Raw genomic sequence first — 18183 nt, forward strand, 5'->3', positions numbered from 1 at the left:
TACAGCCAAAAATAAATAAATAAATTAATATATTAAAAAAAATAAAAATAAAAAATAAAGACCAAAATGTAGTATTTTTCTACTAGAAACAGGAGACAATAATTTTCATGATGATTTTAGTCTCCTTAATTTGAATATTTTAAAATGAATTATATTACGAAAATTGAATCCCACACACCAATTCGCTTAGATTATATTGATCATGAAGAACTAATTTCTTCAGATTTATGACTTGAATAATTTATTATTGTGCAACTCATCCCACATTAGTGGCTTTTGCAAAGTAGTGCAGAAAAGCGATCTTTTGCCAACTTCTATTCATGTTTGAAGAAGAATTTCCTGTATGTATGGCAAAATCTGTCACCATAGAGCCCAGAGATGTCAGTTTAATACACTGACACAGAGACATAGAGAGCATTTATAAAGGGAGATTATTTTTTCCTGGAAAATATTAAAGAAAGATGCATTATTGCAGTTAAACACAGCCTTACCACCATGTCCGTGCTCTGAATGCTGTTCCAGGAAGGATCTCAGAGGTGTTGCCCACATAATCAACCAGGGGCTGGCCATATGCTTCTCTGGTCCTACCAGGGCCAAGTTGCCACCATGGTTGGAGGTGTGGCACTGAAAGGAAAAGAATGGGGATGGGAAAAGGGAGGAGGTATCATTCATTCATTTATCCATTCAATATGCATATTTTTTCTTTTCAGCTTTATTGAGGTATATTGGCAATCAAAAAGTATATATATTTAAGGTATATAACTTGATGATTTGTTATATGTATACATTGTGAAATATTCCCCACAATTAAGCTAATTAACATATCCATCACCTCCCATAGTTACCATTTTCCTTTTTTTCTTTTTTTGTGGTGCATTCAATGTGTATTTCTTGATCATCTAATATGTGCTGAGCCCTGTGTTTGTGCTGGCAACAGAAAGTGAGGAAGCCAGAAAAGAAAGAAGAGAGGACAGCTTGAGAAGGAACCACCTGGCTTTTCCCTGTTCTCATAAAGTTTACAGGTTGCTGGGGAAAAACTATTAAACAGATAATTAGACAAACAGTTTTTACACTGTCCCTAAGTACAACAATAAAAAGTACAGGGTATTATGAGAAAGAATAACTAGAGGAACTAATTTAACCTAGGAGGTCAGGGAAGGTAGCTGGTAGGTGCAATCCTGCTCAGTGTAAAAAAGAAACAGAAAACAAAACAAAACAAAAAACACCAAAGGTATGGCTCATAATTGATAAGCAGCACAATTCAGATATAAAATATTCCTAATTAATTGTGAAGTTCTGGGCCTTTAAAAGACAGAATTCTGCAGGTGGTGGTGATTTTCACCATAAAGCTAATAGAGCAAACCAGAGTCAACAGGATATTAAAAAGTTCTGGCCTTAGTTAGCTAGCGAATCACTTCTGTGAAAGAGCTGGTCTTAAGGAAGGGTGAGGCTGGTGAGTGGGCAAAGAACCAGGAGAGACAACCAAATATAGAAGATAAATTCAGAAGGAGTAAAGAGCAGGCAAGAGGTAAACAAATGGTGTGACAGGCTAAGAAGCACACGAGCCCAAGGGGAAAACGGGCATTAAGGTCACAGGAAATGAAGAGTGCTCTAAGGCGGCAGGATGTGGCGCCCTGGGTGGACCTCCAGTGCCGGAATCTGACCTGGACAGGAAGTGAAGGGCATCATCTGAGAAGCAGGAAGGGGAGATTATTTTTGTGTGTTGGTCGTAATGAGGAAAATGAGTGTTGGTTACATAAACCTTGCTAAAGCTTTTATCTTGTTTGGGGTTTGAGGCAGCTTGGAGCTTCTCTAACAAAATAATCTGGCCTTCTGGGAGGTATTTGTGAGGGACAAGAATGGAGGGAAGAAAGATTAGCGCGTGAGGGATTGCTCGGCTCCCTTTTGGGTGACAGAAGATATCTGCCTTGGATCCAAATCAGAAGAAAATAAGGACCTCCTACCTCCTGTCTCAAAACAAAATGATCTATATGTGACTCTTGGTTGAGATACATCTCTATCTTGTATTATAATAATAGACCAAAGGTTGAGGAGTTGGAAATAGTTGTTTGTTGGGGATTATATTGCTAATTCATGCTGTTTAGACTGAAGAAGGAAAATGATAGAAGAAGCCATCCCCTCCCCTTGGGTAAATGGAGCAGGGGAACACACTGAGAAGTTAAAATGAAGAGAGAAATACGTAAACATAGACTATTTTTTTAAACCAATTGTAAACAATGTGGTATGATGGAAGATTGGAAGAGATAAAAAATAACCAGCATTAAGTTAAAAGGGATAATTAGACGAGACAAAATAAGAGGGGAAGGTCTCTAACTTTAGATACTAGAAGCTCCTTCAAACATTTCCTTTCAAGTGACTGTGGGGCTTTAAATCTTTCAGGATTTTAACAAGATGCTCAGAGTGTATGTCTTACATACACACCAACACACATTTTTTGCTTTTTCCTCTGAAGGGAGGAGACACTAGGAGATGTGTTCCTGGCTGTCATTTGGAGAGTAGCTTCTAGTTTGTTTGTTTTTTTTTCCTTAAAAGCTCTGGAGAACTGTTGGCAAATAGAAATGGTCCACAGAAATAACATGGCTTCCTGGAACTTAGGAGGAAGGAAATGGGTGGTCTCTTTAATTACTGTAGTGTGTGTGTGTGTGTGTGTGTGTGTGAGAGAGAGAGAGAGAGAGAGAGAGAGAGAGAGAGAGAGAGAGAGAGAGAGAGAGAGAGAGAGATAACTAAAGATAGCATTCTGGCTTATGTCCTCAGGAGGGAAGGTGAATCTGGAAATTAATAGATCCGGAAGTATATACAGTTGTATTGAATTTGCTAGGTTAAGTAAGACAATAATGCTCTTTGTTTTCAATATCCTGGCTAGATCAGAAAGGGTGGACTGAAATTATTCTCTGATATTTAATCAGTTTAAATTCAAGGGCATTATTATTTACATACGAAGAACTAATGACTCTAATGAAGGCATGGAAGCTTATTTACAACAAAGATGGGACTGGGGTGGCGAGAGGAGTGTCGATAGGGCCTTGATTAATTGATTTGCTAATTATTCTTTTCCCGCTGGGTGTTACAGTCCTTTTAGTAAAAAGCAGTAGAAACAAGAATGTTGCCGTAAGCTATTTTAACCCAGTAGTAGTAGCAAAAGCTTCTTGGCCATTTTAAGATATTTTGGGATCCTTTTTTTTTATCCTCTTTTATGCTGAAATTGTGGACTTTGTAAAATTGAAGAACAAAATATATTCCTATATGTACACTTATTTATGAGCTATGTGATTTAGGCCAGGTCTGGGCTTAAAAGGCATTTTAGTGAAGCTGGAAATAAATTAGATGACAGGTCTGAATTGAAATAAAAATTTACAATATGTCCCATAGCAGTGCCATGTATTTATTTCTTCAGGCTTCTTAAAGACACTGATTGGTCTTAAATACATCTCTGCCCCTTGGTGCAGGAAGTTCAACTTTTCTGTAGGCTTACATTGTTTTGCATTTCTTTGAAAGTCATGATACTGAAGAAATTAAAAAATCCCCAGGAGATTCTGTGCAAATGTGAGCTCATTTTCATCCTTTCTCCATCTCACTTTTGTCCTATATCTTCACTGATTTGGAGGAGGTGGTGACTGAGGGCATGGCTACCGTTATTAAGCGTATATCATGCTGCAGGAACCGTGTTGGCTATTCACAAGCATTATTTAACAATGTCCCCATTTTACAGATGGGGGAACAGAGACTTAAGAGAACTTCAGTGAGCTCACAAATAGTAAGTGGCGTAAAGCTAGAAGATGAATCTAGGTCTTTTTTTTTTTTTTGGTCATTTCTTGACAATCTTTGAGTGCCTCAAATTGCTAAGACCTTATTTCCCTAATGAGATTGTCAGCTGCTAGAAGGCAAGGATCTTATCTTTTAGTCTGCTTAGAGTAGGCACTCAATAGTTATAGCTTTCTGTTGAAATGAAAATTTAATGTCAAATGTCAAAGAATTTTATAAAAAGGTTAAATGGGTGAAGAAAGAAACAAATCCCAGGAAATGAGTTTCTCAAATTCACTACATGGAAGTGCTATAAAACACTGGTTCGTGAACTAGTGCCGTCCCACAGTGTCTGGTAATGTGGCGGGGGGGGGGGCGGTTTCTTAGGTTGTCAGGATACTGGAGGTCTCCTTGTGCTTAGTGGGTGGTGGCAGGGATGTCAAATGTCCTGTAGAATGTGGGACAGCCCCACAAGATTGCCAGGTCCCAAATGCCAATAGTGCCCCAGCTGAGAAGCAGCACCTGGCTTAGCAGCCTAGTGACTGGAGAATGTGGACCCAGAAGGCAGACTGAGTTTCAACTGAGCCCCACGCCTTGCTGGCTGTGTCACTTGCATCACTTTAACTCTGTGCCCTCTACTCCTGGCACACGGCTAGTGCCCGATAATGTCAGCTCTTACTCACTAGCCTCCAGAAGAGTGTCCCCGATGCAAGATATGATCTTGGAGGAGTTATGGAAGTTACTAGACAGTAACTTACTAACAGTGTTAAGAATCAAGGTGTATTCAAAACAGTGCTTCTCAGACCTTTGTGTACTTACAAATCTCCTGAAAATCTTGTTAAAATTCAGATTCTGATTTAGGAGGTCTGGGGTGGGGCCTAAGAGTCTGCATTTCTGACAAGCTCATGATGCTGGTGGTGGTGTCTGTGGGTTGCAGGTTGAGTGGTAAGATTCTAAAGAAACCTGGGGGAGAAGCTCACTTAATAAATCAAACAAGCAAGCATTTATTGCATGTCTATTGATATCTTAAATTACAGAGATAGAGGCAATGGAGGTTGGCTTATAAAGAGTATAGAATTTGGTTTCTTCACATCAGGCACTTCTATCTGCTTTGCCACTTTTATTACACACAGACACACACACACACAGAGAAGGAATATTTTCCATGGATAACTCATGGATAACAATTTTTCTCAGAGGAAAAAGGCAGAAAAATACTTCCTGCCTGTATTTCCTCACTAAGAAAAAAAGGCCATTTTGAGTCCCCAAATAATTTTAGATATTGTAACTAAATAAAGGAAAACTTGACTGCCATTCTTGGATGCAGGGTGGAAGCCTAGCATATCGCAGAACTAGGGTGAGCTGTGTGTGTGTTCATGTGTGTGCTGTTGTATATGTGGATGTGTGAGCTGGGAAGTGTATGAGGTCTTCGCTAGACAAATGCCTTTTAAAATATTGCTGGAGAAGGGGGATCTAATTATCCCCCCCCCCCCCCCCCCCACACACACACACACACACACACTCCCCTGTGAAGATTAAAGCTCTAAGTGAAGGGGCAGGGGTTCCTAAGGCAGCTTTGACTGGGAACTTCACATATTTTAGGCAGTGGAAGTTATTTGAATATAGTCATTGAGAGAAGAGACTACTCATTATCCACTTAAAATACTTCCCGACTGCAGCATGGTGTTGTACAGAAGCCAAAGTAATTGGCTCCGCATTTGGCCAGCTGATTTAGCAAGAAATTTTGCAAATTATGCAGTCCTTACAGATGGTGCTGTTGGGTTTGTTAGAATGTTTTAAAACAGTGACACACTTGACCATGAACTGAATTTCCAGCCTCTTAGAGCTACCTCCAGCCAATCCGAGACTCTTTCCACAGGGGGCTGAGACCAGAAACAGACCTTTCCTGCAATCTTATGATAAATGATTTCCTTTAAAAACCACTTGTATAATAAAATAACTTGGTGGTAAACGTGGCCAAGGGCAACTCCTGGAACTTCTCCATATCTTTGCTTATTGCGGAGTTGCTTGAGTCACATTTTAAAATGGTTCTTAATTGACCTTCTGGTGCTCTGCCTGAGGTCAGGGAGGAGCCAGTATTTCTAGGAGGGATGGCGGGTGTGCTCTGCCAGTGTGAAGAGTAATTCCCCGAGAGACTGTGAGGAAGGTCGGTGCCTGCATGTGTAGGGTAAGGACAGCTGGAGGCTCTGGCTTTCTCTGGGAAGAGGTTTCTAAATTCCCCTCTAGAAGCTATCAGAAAGTTCAAGGTACTGATCATCTTCATAGGCCCAATTCTTGCTCAGATCTTTGCAACTGGGACTAGTCCTGATCTTTGCTTGTTTTGTTTTCTTGGTTTCTATTTGAATCGTCACCTTTTATCCATCTCCCTCAGTGCCCTTTTGGTTGTGCTTATTTTGGCTTTACGTAAGCAGCATCTCTGGATGCATGAAAGAGGCAGATAAAATTCTCCAGGGTTACTGAACTGCCCTTTATCTATTTTTAGCCATGCAAGGAATTTACCATAGCCCACAGCCTAACTCAATCACTCTAAGCCAGTGAGCAAATTCTGAGTTTTTTTTAAACATTTCCCTGAGGCATTTGGCATAGGCTAAGCTTAAAGGCACACGATTCAATCATCGGTTATTCAAGATATACCATACTTCGGCTTCTTTCTGTAATCACCAGACTGTCACTGTCAGCTAGACGCTCAGCTCTGGCTCCTAATTTTCTGTTGGAAGCTGCACAAAACCTGTGTGTCCTGTGTGTGGGGGGCTCTGGCAATGCAGAAATGGCAACAAGGAAGTATCTAGTGCCCACCAAGGGACTGATGACAGCCAATTTGTTCTCTTTCAGTCAAGTGGCCTTTCTTAAGAGAACTCTTGGCCTGTAGCCTGAGCTGTCTGACCCTTGTATAGCTGCCATCCCTTCCATCCCTAGGGACCCTCCAAAAAGTGAGGACAATGTGTCTTATTTATCACTCTAGTTTCACATAGGGCCTTAAGTTTTTCTTAATCAGTGAGTTAGAAGGAGGCATTCATTCATTTGTTGCTTGATTGAATCATTCACTCATTCACCAAACATTCATTGATGAATATCTACATTCCAGCTTGGAAGCCTGGAATGGAGTATCCTCAACTTTCGATAGGAATACATCCTACCACCCACTATTTTGGCTATAAGAGCTCCCCTATGCCTCTTGCACTTCTTGGGAGCATGCCCCTCTAGGGTGGTTAGCTCTGCACTCCTATCCAGATGGGCTCATTTCCTTTGCCTCTGCACTACTTCTGCTAGCAAAGTGACCCCTCCCCCTTCTGAATATCACTAGTTTCTGTTACTCATTTCTTTCCTTCAGGGTCAAACTGAAAGTTAAGGAGATACTGTCCTACGATATGACTTGTGATGTGCCCACTTGGCTAGGCTGAACTACATCCCCCAGAACTCTCTTTCCAATATGTTTTTGGCAATGGTGGGCTATAAGGGAGATTCCTTTGCAAAAACCAGAAGATGAAAGGGAGGCGGGCAGCTATTTTGTAGCATACACATACCTTCTCCCTATTGTTCAACCAAGCACCAATCTAGATGCTACTTGTGAAGGGATTTTGCAGATGTAATTAAAGTTCGGAATCAGTTGACTTTAATCAAAAGGGAGATTGTTCTAAGTCTTAATCAGTGGAAAGCTTTTTTTTCTTACAGTTTTACTAAGATATAATTGACATACAGCACTGTTTAAGTTTAAGGTGTACAGCATAATGATTTGACTTACATATATTGAGAAAGATTACCACAATAAGTTTAGTTAACATCCATTATCTCATACAGATACAAAATTGTTTTTAATGTTTTTTTTTCCTTGTGATGAGAACTCTTAGGATCTACTCTCTTAACAACTTTCAAATATACCACACAGCAGTGTTAACTGTGGTCAGCATGTTGTATGTCACACACCCCCCCACCCCGTATTCATTTATCTTATAAGTGGAAGTTTGGACCTTCTGACTAGCTTTATCCAATCCCCCGCCCCTACACTCAGGGAAAGCATTTAAAAAGAGGGGTTAGACCCTTGCTGGGATCAGAGAGTCCACGTAACAGGGCTGAAGAAAAGTTGTAGAATCTTCTTCTATATTCTAGGACAACACCCACGTTGCTGCTGATCTGCCGATTTGCCTCGTTGGTGTGAAGCAGTAGCTGGGCCTGTAACTGCTTGCCTTTCCAGGTGGTTCTTCCTTCAGTTTCATTGACTCTTGGGTCAAGTGAATGCATTCAGCTCCAGGACCAAGAGCTCTGGCTTCCACAGGATACCCTCACTACCAAAGTCATACTTGTGGGATCCCAGCCTGCTTGTGATCTCCCTTCTTGACTGCCTGTCCTGTGGATGTCAGAGTTGCTTAGCCAGCTCCTACAACTGTGTAAGATGATTCTTTGTAATAAATAAATGGATCGATTAAAAAAAAAAAACCTCCCACTGGTTCTGCTTCTCTTGTTAAACTCTGACAGATACATGAACTAAAGAAGCCATTGTTTGCTTTACATGTCATGAAGTCAGCAACTGAAACCTAGTTGGCCACCAATATTCATTCATTTATTCACAACTGTGCTATGGTTGGCAGTAGAGCAATAAGCAAGGCAGACATGGACCTTGCCCTTAGAGAGCAGATCTAGCAGGAAAGCAGATGTTCAACAATATTTATAAGGATAATAATAAGGTTAGCATGGAGCTGTTAGAAGGTATAACTGGGAGACCCTGAATGGTCTGAGGTGTCTGTCAGAGAAGGGAAATAAGGGCCTGAGAGAAAGAGCTAGAGAGGATGACAGCAAATAAAAGGAATTCAAGCAGTTCTTTAGAGAGTCGTTCACGGTGGCAGAAGAGATGCGGCTGGAGAAGTAAGCCATAGAGGGCCCTGCAGGCCAAGATAATGATGTCTGATACCCTGAGGGACAAACATTTTTGTTTAAAAATCTTCATACTTTGGAACGCTTTTTAAAAATTTATTTTATGATATCACAATATGGTTTCATTTTGAGCCTTTAAAAATCCTGTGGTGTTAGTATGTTTGCTCCTGCCACTGCTCTGACTTTTCAGTTTTCTACAGTCTTCTTGTAAAATATTACATGATGCTCTTTTTATACGAGAAGCATCAATTGGCTATTGTCATACTATTTTTAACCCATTCTCCTGTCTTGGGCTGTGAGTTCTCATGGCATACCTCTTGAAGGAAAAAGAAAACAAAACCTGAACTCTTCACGTCAATTTACCAGACAATTCCCTTGTCTCAACATTTATTTTCCGTTCTTTCAAGATTCACAGCAAAGGCTTCTGGAGGGTGGGCAGCTCACCTGGCCTCATCATTTCCGGCCTTCTGTCACCACCTGAGGTGGGGGAACTCAGCGCTTCCTTGGGCTATTAACCCTTCCTGCCTGCTAAGCACCATGATGCTCTAAGGATTTTCTTAATTAAGTAATTGAGCCACATGTTATCCTTGAAAAGTGGGGCAGTAAATACCATCAATTCCATGGGCTAGAGAGATAAGAAAGACTGAAGTGGAGACACTAAAAGGTATGTGACAAAATCAGTCACAAATCTGAGGTAGGCTGAGCAGTGTGCGTTTAGATTCAGTTTCTGTCTTTCTTTGCTCTTCTTCATTTTTCAAAAACCCCCATTCAGGTCTCCCCTGTAGCTGTCTTCGGGAAAGCTGCTAGGTAGAGAGAGGGTGAACCAAATTTTAAAGGCAGACTGCCTTGGGTTGAAAGTCTGGTCCCACTGTAACCTATTTCTTTATCTGTAAAATGGGAATAATATCAACTATGTGTCAAATGGCAAGTGCAAAGCAATTAGCTCAGTGCCAGGCACACGTGGGGGGCTCAGTACATTTGGGGTATTAAGCATTATGATCTTGAACAAGGTGACTTTGCTAGAGGTGGAGGGAGCAGATTTAGCTACAAAGATTTTTACTCAACAGATTATTTTTACCCTCTGTACTCATTTTTATACAAGGAGTAAGAAGCATCATTTGCTTTAAGAGCGGTGCCTGGTCTCTCAAGGTCCAAGTCAGGAGTCACAACAGACAGTCAGGTTCATGGGTTGTGAGGACACTTGTAGAACTTGCCCAGGCTCGTTTAAAAGTGAATTGGAGATAACTAAACTTATCGTGGTAATCATTTCATAATATATGCATAGGTCAAATCATGATGTTGTACACCTTTAATACAATGTTGTATGTCAATCATATTTCAATACAACTGGGAAAAAAAGAGAAACTATCCTCACCATAAAAAAAAAAGTTAATTGGAGTGAAAAATTTTGGAGGTAGATAGTGGTGATGGCTGCACAACATTGAATATAATCAATGCCACTGAATTTTACACTTGAAAATGGTTAAAATGCTAAATTTTATGTTATGTATACTTTCCCACAGTAAAAAAAAAAAATTGAGAAAACGAAAAAAGTGAATTGGAGAGAGGCCACTGGCTTGTGTCTGAATAGCTCTTCTTTCCACTCCCAAATGTAGGCTAGCTTGGTAATAATGTGACCCACTTCTGAACTGAACCATATGGGTACTATGTTGCTAAATTATCCCAGAATGTGAGTTAGGAGGGTCCATAGCTAAACTCATTTTACAGATGAGGGGTTGGAGACGCTGACAACCTTCAAACAGGCCATCCTCTTTCTTTGTCAGGGCCCTTGCATATGCTGGTCCCTCTGCCATGAATACTCTTCCCCACTTGGATCAATCCTACTTATCCTTCTTGTTTCAGGTGAAACATCACTTTATTCAAAAAGCTTTCCTGTCCTCCTAGTCTATGTTAGCTCAGCCTGTTGTGTGATTTCTTAGTAACCAACACTTCTTTGAAATGCTCATTCCACTTGTAATTACTTGTATTATGTCTGAGTTTCAGGCATGAGGGCAGGGCCTTGGTCTGTCCTGTCCTGTCCACCACTGTTTCTCAAGAACTCAGCATAGTGTCTGGCACATTTGTGTTCATTAGAGAAAAAAAAAAAAAACCAAACAAAACACTAAAAATAAAATCAACCTTGTCTTCTCACAAGAGGGAGAATGATGATAATGATATACCTTTATGTGTGTTAACAGGCAAGAATGGCTGGGGGAAGTAGGGCAGACACTGCCTTTAATCCATTGAGACTGGTCCAGGCACTAGTTGATATCCCAAGGAAATGTACAAAGAAGCAGGGCAGGGGAGACTGAACTTGGCTGCCCACACCTGCACTGCATGCACAGGAGGATAAACAGTAAATCAGCAGCACAGGGGATATAGGTTGGATACAAGGGAATGCTTTCTGGTATGATATTAAGGATTGTTAAAAATGGGTTGGAATATAGAGGAAGCGTTCCCCAGAGGCTTCAGAAAACAGGCCAGAGTTCCATTTCAGCTGCTTATTTTGGGCCTACCACAGGCAGCAGGGTAGACTGGACAGTCTCTTTAGGTCCCATCGTTCCATCCCTCTGACCCATAATAAAGCTATAGACACTGCTGTTGCCAATAAACATGCAAGTACATACACAAACGGGAAACACTTCTAGCCAGTCCTGGGCCTGTATCTGTTGCTAGTTCTTTATCTACTGAACATTCTGAATTCACCTTTTGTTTAGAAAATTACCTCAGTCTTTAAGCACGGCAAAGCTCTTTCTATAAAAGACTGGTTCTGTATTTGAAAGCAAGAACTGCAATGCATACCAATTTAACTCTTGTGTTGACACTCACCTAAGTAGAGGATTAAAAAAATAACCTGCCAGTCTGACTAATTCCCAGCATACAAACAAAGCGATCTGGACACTGCTGTATGTCCTATCCAGGGAGGAGGGACACATCTTCTCTTTCTCCGGTTTTAAAGTGAGGGAAGGGAATGGTCTTGAATATGCAAATGAATCTAATTTAATTAACTTTTATGACCACAGCTCCTTTGAGATAACCATGGGAGCCAATTAGATTCCATTAAAATTCAGTCATTTCCCTGAAGCTTCGATGGACACCCTTGCCTCCTCTAAGAAAAAACAAAAAAAAAAGTGAAAAGATCTAATCAGAAATAACGAAAGAGAGTAAGCTGTCTCCAGCAGCTCTGCGACTTGGTCTTTCCAGAAGCTGCTTACACAGTCATTTGCTCCAGTTCATCGCCCCAAACCAGGCGGTGCAAGCAGCAATGCGAAATCATTCCAGGTCAGTCACGTAATTGCTGACCCCGAGTTTATCATACACTGAAGCTGTGAAAGGTAAAAGGAATGATATTTCATACTTCAGGGTGAAAACTCAAGCTTCGTGAGGGTGAGGGGAGAATTGCTTTCACCCTGTCAGGCCAGAGATGAAGAGAAACTTAAGCCACTTATTCCTTTGCTGCCCAGTTTTGTAATATTCTGTCCCTTTTCTTCCCCCTGATTACAAATGCAATACATATTTATAGTAAAAAAAAAAAAAGGAAAAATACAGAATGGCTAAAAGATGCTGTACATATCTAGAAAGAGCTTGGAAGGCTCTCTTCTGTAATTTTGTTCCCTTCTTTCCCCCTTACTAAGCAAATTTTAGAGGACTTAGTGTGTTCGGGGAGGGCTGGGAGGGCATAATGAGTGCTTGAAGTGGGGGTATCATATTCCAATTCCTTCCTTTCCCTTTCAATCTCTATCCCACGCCACTTACCTCTCTGGTCTCTAACACTATGTAATTACATAGTTACCAATCGTTTTTGAATCCTGGCCCCTAAACCACTCTCCATGGTTAGAAAAACGTATGGTGGGTCCACCAATTGTTTGATCCACCCTGAAAGTGCCTTGAGATGGGTTCAGCAAAGTGTGTCACTGGGTTTCTGGGAGCTGTGTTGCCTGCTAGTTAAACATTTCATGTCTTATGACTACCATATTGCAATTAATTTTAGCGTGAACATAGGAGATATTTCTATTTCTTCACAGACACAAGCTATCTCTAAACCAAATACATGTGAAGAGTAGGTCACAGTGCCCAGCATTATATGATTATATATTTATGCAGGCTATTAATTGAGAGTAAAGTTGCTGTAAGAGGGTTTTTAATCAAGTAGATTTAAGAACTCGAATTTTATATTTCCCTTAGATTTTAAAAATAGAGTACTTGAGATCTAACAAAGGAACACAATTATAAAATAATTAGAAAGAAAAGAGATGATGATGTGGAATATAGACACTTGAGTGGTTCTAAGGGAAAGAAGAAGTAAAGGTAAAACAATTAAAACCAAATCTTTGGGGCTTCCCTGATGGCGCAGTGGTTGAGAATCTGCCTGCTAATGCAGGGGACACGGGTTCGAGCCCTGGTCTGGGAGGATTCCACATGCCGCGGAGCAACTAGGCCCGTGAGCCACAACTACTGAGCCTGCGCGTCTGGAGCCTGTGCTCCGCAAGAAGTAGAGGCCGCGATAGTGAGAGGCCCGTGCACCGCGATGAAGAGTGGCCCCCGCTTGCCACAACTAGAGAAAGCCCTCGCGCAGAAACGAAGACCCAACACAACCATAAATAAATAAAAATAAATTAAAAACAAAAACAAAAACGCAGTTCAAGTACTTTCAAAAAAAAAAAAAAAAAACAAATCTTTGGGCTTTCCTGGTGGCACAGTGGTTAGGAATCCGCCTGCCAATGCAGGGGACACGGGTTCAAGCCCTGGTTCAGGAAGATCCCACATGCCGCGGAGCAACTAAGCCCGTGCGCCACAACTACTGAGCCTGCGCTCTAGAGCCCGCGCTCTAGAGCCCGCGCACCTAGAGCCGGTGCTCCAAGACGAGAGAGGCCACCGCAATGAGAGGCCCGTGCACGGCAATGAAGAGTGGCCCCCGCTCAACGCAACTAAAAAGAAAGCCCACGCACAGCAACGAAGACCCAACGCAGCCAAAAATAAATTAATTTAAAAAAAAGAGAAATGTATTAAAAAAAAAAAACCAAAAAAACCCAAAATCTTTTATTTTCCCACCAACAGTTTCATCTGTCTTTGTTTTCGAGAACTTTAGCTTAACTGGGTCTCAAAATGATTCCCTCTGCCATGTCCTAGTACACGGTTGAATCATTTTGTGCCGAGACTATTGTAATTTCAATAGCTACTATCTATTGAGCACTTACTACACGCGAGGCACTATATTCTGAAGCATGCATCAGTTTATTTTAACGCTTGTATCAATATTCTGAAGTTGACTGTACCATTTGGGGCAATTGAACACCTAATAGTCATTATCCCCTCTTCTTGTTTGCTAACAGAACACAGTTTTGTTTGGGGTATTAGTGTATCCAAGTAAATACTCACTTTACCAGCCTCCATCACTGCTAAGGTGGCTTTGGGATCCAGTTCTAGACAATGAGATGTAAGCAGAAGTCTGCTGGGAGCTTCTGGGAAGCTTTTTTCCTTCTTGATGAAATGGGACACAAAGAGCTAGAGTAACGCTCTCAGCCTATCCCCACTTCTTTCTGCCTTAGGTATAAATGTGATGGCTGGAGCTGCCTTTGGTATAAATGTGATGGAGCTGCAGCAGCCATCTTGGAAACATAAAGCAATGAGCCAACATGCTCAAGAAAGCAAAACATGCTTTCTTAGCATTCTATGCTAAGAAAGGTAGAGTTAAAAGGCAGAAAAAAAATCTGGGATCCTGATGGTATTGTTAAACAGCCAAACCGTGTCCAGCAACTGCTTACCAATGTACTTCCAGTTTTGTAAGAAAAATAAATGACTTTTAAAGCCATTGTTAGGTGGGCAGTCAATTATTTGCAGCTGAAAACATTCCTAGTCCCATTTTTCAGATATGGAAACCAAAGGCTACATGTAACAAGTGACTTGCCAAATTTATATAATCTTTCAGTGGTGGTATGGGGATTTTAACTCACATATTCTGACTCTAGAGTCTAGAGCTTACTCTCTTAGACATGGTACTATATCACATTCCCATTGTGTTAGGTTGCAAGATCTACTCATGGGCTTCTTAGGAAACTTGAGCTTGATCTTGAGCCTCCCTTTTACTTCTCCTTTTCAGAGATGCCAGTGTCAAGTGTTACCTTGTCTGAACAACACTCATCCCTCTCTTACCATCCGTTTCTACTGTGATGAAAACCAGATCTAACCATCTCACTTTCTTGCTTAGAATCCTCGACAATATTTCTTTCTCTACAGCAGGGATGTAACCTCAACTGTCTAGAGTAATATAGGTAAGATAACTGGTAGAGGCAAGTAGATTGTAAGAAAATCAATTGTATTGGTGTATTAGTTATCTACTGCTGTGTAACAAATTGCTCCAAAACTTAGCAGCTTAAAACAACAAACCCTATTTATTACACAGTTTTTGAGAGTCAGGAATCTGGGAGCAGCTCAGCTGAGTGGTTCTGGCTCAGGTCTTTCATGAAGCTGCAGTCAAGATGTCTATGTTTATGTCTTCAGTCATATGAATACTTAACTGGAGCTGGAGTATCTACTTCAAAAAGGCTTATTCACATGGCTGTTGCACTTCCTCAATGTGAGGGCCTCTCCTCACAACATGCCAGCAGATTTCCTCCAGAGCAGGTGATACAAGAGAGGCAAAGTCATAGTGTGTTTTATGACCTAGCCTTGGAAGTGACATAGCATCACTTCTGTCTTATTCTGTTGGTCACAGTACCAGATTGGATACAGTGTGGGAGGGGATTACACAAGGGTATGGAACCAGGAAACAAGGATCATTGGGGGACATCTTGCTCGCTGATGACCTCGGGTAGTTTTGTGACAAAATGGTGGTATTACCATCCACTTTCAGCCAGCTGTCACTATGGTGGAACACAGGTCCTATGTTGCTGGATTTTTCCATTTCTCAAATAAAGCCAGAAAAATAGATCTCTAAGTTAAATCTCATGAGAGTAAATGTCAGCTTTAGGATTTTAGAAAATCCAGTGTGGACCAAACAAAATACAAATGCAATCCAGATATAGACTGTGTGCTGCCAGTTTGCACCTTCTCTGGCCCATAGAATGGAAGGAATATGTAAGTCCAATTTCAATCTATGTCTGGAGTGATACCTCTAATAGGATTCTGAAGACAAGTGCGGGCTTCCCCAGGAATGTGTACCATGATAATTTAGTAATGTCTGCCATGGGTGAAGGTAGGGAGAGTGATGACATGTGCCTCTGACTGACACACATGGCCATATAATTTATTGCCCAAACCAAGGTATTTTTGAGAGTAAAAGGGGGGTGCTATCATAATTACACTAAAATAGTAAATTAAGTTGTGCCATAAATTGGAACTGAGTCAGAGAAACCAGAATGTATGGTCACCATCCACACAGCCCTTCATGAAATCACCCCAGTGTCATCGCTCACTATTCACCTGTGTTCATTAGGGCCACATCAGAGATTCATTGTTCTCGGGGCACATGCGTACTTCTAAACTCCACTGCCTACCCTCCTGCTGTCCCCTGTTCATCCTGTTTTCTCCTCATCCCCCCCTCCCTTGTTTCCTCTTAGACTTCAACTTCTTCAAGTCTCAGCAGAAGTGTCATTTCTTTTATGTTATTTTTACCTCCTGCCCTAGTTTCCAGGCTAATTGCTCTTTCACCAGAGTTTCTGTAGCACTTTATATGTATCTGTATACATACATATACAGCATTTATCACAGTAACCCACATACAGGGGCCATGTATTACTCATTTAGGACTCTCATACCTATCTCAGTGTCTGGCACAAAGAAGGTCTTAATAATCATTCATTGAAATTTTATTTTGAATCTCACCTCCACTCTTTTTCTTTAATACCCTCTGCAGGAGATAATAATCAGTAGTGAAAATGCCAAGTAGGCAATAAGAGGGAGGTAATGTAGGAACAGAGAAAATCTACAAACTGGATAATTGATTCTTGAATTACTGACCATTAATCTAAGTAGTGCTTGTAGTAATTTCAAATTCTTCTTTTGTTTTTCACTCTCAAGTGAACAGAAGTTGTTTTCATTGAAAATGAGCTCTATCTTAATAGTAAGACTGAGTACTATTGCCTATACTATAGAGACAAAAAGTACTCAGTGTATGTGTGTGCTTTATAAAAGCTATCTCCCTCAGAAGTTCATAACTAAGCAGTGAAAATGAATCCCAGGCCTACACAGGACATGCAGGAGGATTTATCCTCTTATGTACTTATCTAACACTTACCGATACTCATGTACATTGTCTATAAACCTCGGGGGGTGGGGGGGAGAGAAACTGATGGGTGAGCAATGCTCTCTATAAACTCTCATGAATGAAATAAGCTACAAGATACTAAATAAATAGTTCTGTGGGACTTAGATGTGCTTGTTGGAGGTGGGTATGTTAATGGTAGGACACCACTACATCTATTAAATTGTTATCAATTTTAACCTTAAAGCCTGAAATGAGGTAGAGAAAATGATAATCACGTGGCACATTTTCTTTGGTGGGATTTCATTTGGTCTCCTTTTGACTTAGAGGACCCAGAAAACTTGGACCCGGTTCTGGCTCTGGTCCTTCTTGGCAGTGTGATTTCAAGTAAGTCATACACAAATGAACCTATCTATGAAAAAGAAACAGAATCAGGGACATAGAGAATAGACTGGTGGTTGCCTAGGGGGAGAGGGGGTGGGAGAGGGTTGCATCGGGATTTTGGGATTAGCAGATGCAAATTTGTTTATATAGAATGGACAAACAATGAGGTTCTACTGTATAGCACAGGGAACTATATTCAATATTGTGTGATAAACCACAATGGAAAAGAAAATGAGAAAGAATGTATATATATGTATAACCGAGTCACTTTGCTGTACAGCAGTAATTAATACAACATTGTTATTCAACTATACTTCAATAAAAAATAAATTTAAAAAATAAAGTAAGTCATAACTTTTCTCTGAACCATCTTCCTATTTAAGATGGGGCTACTAATAATACTTACTTCACAAGGTTAAATGAAGTAAGGTATGTGAAAGGACTTGGTAGATTGGGATGAAGTCTACCAATGGTAGTTAGGACTATTTGTAGGCTGATTTGCCGGCAGCAGTGTTGGAGGGAGAGTGGGAGGGAGGACAGAATGGAGAACCATACTTAAGCCGCCCCCAGGTCTCCGGTGACTGAAACCCTGGTTTATCCTATGAGAGCAAGGTTAATAATAACACCCCATAAAGCATGAGCATTTGAAAATTAGCCTGGGACAACGTTGGGTTTGCCAAGGGAGGGTTGGTCCTGACATCACATGCTTTAAACCTGTGGTTGCCAGTCAGGTTGTTGCTCTGTTATTGCCTACTTTGGAAAGGGCGAGTCTAAATTGCAACTCTCTTTCCTCTGTTCAAGCCGTTTCTGCTGAGTCCCATAGCGTTGATTATAGTTCTTACACTTTTCAATAGGCTGTTTCATTCTTGACTCACCTCCAGACTCATAAATATTCCTCAGAAAGCACAGAGGTTTTAAAAGGTGCGTATCTATTAACCTTATGC

General features: G+C 40.9%; 1 long non-coding RNA gene across 1 annotated transcript in view; it reads right to left on the reverse strand.

Moving 5' to 3' along the window:
- Positions 1–504: 504 nt before the first annotated feature.
- The window catches only part of LOC130709273 (uncharacterized), a 110002-nt gene continuing 92323 nt past the window's right edge, over positions 505–18183 (reverse strand). The window contains exon 4 of the long non-coding RNA XR_009009793.1: positions 505–624. This is a non-coding gene — a long non-coding RNA (uncharacterized LOC130709273). The remainder of the gene's footprint in view (positions 625–18183) is intronic.

This window comes from Balaenoptera acutorostrata, chromosome 11 (genome assembly GCF_949987535.1).
Source record: "Balaenoptera acutorostrata chromosome 11, mBalAcu1.1, whole genome shotgun sequence".
NCBI classification, from domain to species: domain Eukaryota; kingdom Metazoa; phylum Chordata; class Mammalia; order Artiodactyla; family Balaenopteridae; genus Balaenoptera; species Balaenoptera acutorostrata.